This window comes from Heloderma suspectum, chromosome 6, assembly GCF_057233095.1.
Source record: "Heloderma suspectum isolate Gila_16-S chromosome 6, 16-S_ref, whole genome shotgun sequence".
In the NCBI taxonomy this organism is placed as follows: Eukaryota; Metazoa; Chordata; class Lepidosauria; order Squamata; family Helodermatidae; genus Heloderma; species Heloderma suspectum.
The window spans coordinates 22097703-22100887 of NC_139463.1; positions in this window are offsets into that span (position 1 = coordinate 22097703).

The following is a 3185-nucleotide window of genomic DNA, read 5'->3' on the forward strand; positions in this document are numbered from 1 at the left end:
AGCCACATTAATGTAAGAGTTCTTAAGATGAGAAAATGTGACTAGAAAGAAAAGGGAGCTTATCCCAAATGTGTGTCGTTGAGATTAGTAAAAAGGTCTAAGTAAGTGAGTTTCTGTTGAGACAATGGCAAATAGCCTAACTTGCAGAGAAGACAAGTAAAGAGTTAAAGCTGGTGCATGGCACAGAGAGTTTCAAACATGATCTGCAAAACAGTCAAGTAAAAAAAAGAAAAAGATAAATGTGCTTATTGCAAAGAGAAAAGATATTGGCGAAAAGACTGGCCAGAGCTGGGGGAGGCAAAAGAGGGAGGCCATGGTAGCCATAACAGGAGAAAAACTAGACTGATGAAGACCAGAGTTTGAAACGTCCACCCTGAAGGACTGATTGGCTGTGAAAAACCCTTTAGTTACATTAAAAAGAAAAGAAAAGAATGAGACTTACTGATACAAGAGCGACCTATTGTATAAATTTGTTGTATCTAAAAGGTGCCCAGTTGTACGACTCAGTCAAGATTTGCTGACAAAAATTACAAGCAGAGATTTTCTTTCAAGACAATAAGATGGTTGTCAAGTTGCCAAACTTGCAAAAGAACAATACCCTTTGTTATTAGAAGTTAAAAAAAGACTGAAACCTTTGATTAACCTGATTATAAAAAGGAAGGCAAAGTCCCTGTATAAAGCTTTGACAAATATATTACCCACTAGAAGAGGACAATTGAAATAAAAAGGCTTTTCTTAAATTGAAGCAAGCCTTGATATCACCACCTGCTTTAGCCTCATCAAACCCCAGAACATGAAATTTTTAGATGACTTGATGAAGCCCAAAGAAGAACTGTGATAGAAGATCTACTTGTGAGACATATTGTGGCTCCAAGATGGTATGGTGAAACCCAGAGAGCAGTGGCTAATTGCCCTTTGCTTTGTGCCTCAAAAAAAATCCAAAGATGTTTAAGCCCCCAGCTCAAATGAGAAGTGGCCCATAGGCTTACTATCCTTTTCAGAGTTGCCCTAGACTCATGCCTATTGGTACCTACTAGTAATAGTAAACCAATTGACCAGATGGGTTGAGGCTTACCCAACTCGCACAGCCGCCGCACAGACAGTAGCCAAGATCCTGTTCGAAGAAGTACTCTCTAGGTTCTTGTTACCTAAAGAGACTGAATCGAATCAGGGGCCCCATTTTGTTGGACAGGTGATGCAAGCAGTGGCCCAGGCATTACAAATTAACTGGAAGCTACACCCCCCTTGGAAACCTCAATCCACAAGTCAAGTTGAGAAGATGAACCGCACCCTAAAGACAATGCTCACTAGAATTTGTTCAAAGATTAAGTTAGAATGGCCACAGGCCTTGCCAATCACCTTGACTCGAGTATGGTGCACCCCCAAAGGAAAGTATTAAATGGACAACTTTGAAATGTTATATGGGCACCCACCTCAGTTATTACCCATGGCTGATAGCTTAAGTATAAATTTAGAGGTGAGAGCTTTAGAGATCCAAGAATATGTTACTGCCTTGCAGTTTGTTTTATTTTCACAGGTTTGCGACACCGCACCAATCCTTGCCTTTAGATGCTGCAGTGCATAATTTCAATCCCGGTGATTGGGTGCTGATCCAGTCCTAGAAAAATGAACCACCTACCAAGAAGCGGAAGGGTCTGTTTTAGATCCGGCTTACCACTCCCATTGCTGTAAAAGTCGCTAAAGAGAAGACGTGGATTCATCACACTTGAATAAAGCCATCACCTGCACCAGAGAGGGTAACACCAGAAGCTGACCCACCTGAAGGCCACCGCTGGAGTAGCGAACCACTAGAAGGACTCAAGTATTTGTTCGAGAGAAAGCTTTCTCCCAACACTTATTCATGTACATTATTCTTTCCTTTTTAAGTTTAGTTGTCTCAACACTCCCCACTGAAGTAAAAAATTTGTTTAAGAGGCATGCTGAGCATATGTTTAAGCAAATAAGAGGATTCTGTTCTCTATTATGCACACCCATCAACTGTCAGAGACTTCACTTTGTTGCCTGCCTTGATTAGAGAACCGCAAGTAATAGTTAGAGCTCTACAGAAAGAGGGCACTCTCTTTTCAAGGGTTCCTGATGAATGGAGCAAAATTGAGTTCTGAGCAAAACAGACTTACACCAAGAGAATGTGTTTTTGTTGTCAATATTCTGGTAGCTAAACCAAAAAAGGCATCCTAAGCCTTACTTGCCGTTTCGAGAAAACCGTCAATGCCACAGCTATGATAGTAGTTCAAAGAAATGAATAGTCATCCCATATAAGGTAGTTAGGCAAGCTTGTAGTAACCAATCAGAAAATGACACGCTGGCTAAGGTATGCGAGCTGAAACAATAAAACTGTAACTGGGGCGTTGCCCAGGGTCGACTTTGCTTTGAGCGCTGAGCTCCTCTGTCAAACTGTTTGCAAACAATAAAATGGAGTTGGACCCAGCCTGAAGTGTGACTCTCTTCTTGCGGTGAATTGGACTGGCCTCCAGGGGACGGAACGAGCAATTTGTGCAACAATGCTATTGTGGCTCTCATGCTTGTGGCTCTCCTTGCCAGACCATTGATATGGATATCTGATCTGAGCGTGACCAGTCAATAAGGCCAACAAGCTGTACTGACCTTCTCTCCCCCCTGGGGGCTAAGCAGGGGGCATTTCCCTGATACTTTTGCGCCATGCCACTGTGCAGCTGCAAACCCGATTGGATGTGCTCTTCAATATTTTTGAATATTGAATAATATTCTGGGCCCAGTGCTCTTCAATATTTTTATTAATGACTTGGAGGAGGAGGTGCAGGGAATGCTGATCAAATTTGCAGATGACACAAAATTGGGAGGGATAGCTAATACTTTGGAAGACAGAAACAAAATTCAAAGTGATCTGGATAGACTGGAGTGCTGGGCAGAAAACAACAGAATGGCATTTAATAGGGACAAATGCCAAGTTCTGCACCTAGGAAAAAGAAACCAAATGCACAGTTACAAGATGGGGGATACGTGGCTCAACCACACTACGAGCGAGAAGGATCTTGGAATTGTCGTCGATCACAAGCTGAATATGAGCCAACAATGTGATGTGGCTGCAAAAAAGGCAAATGCTATTTTGGGCTGCATTCATAGAAGCATCGCTTCCAAATCCCGGGAAGTACTAGTTCCCCTCTACTCAGCACTGGTTAGGCCTC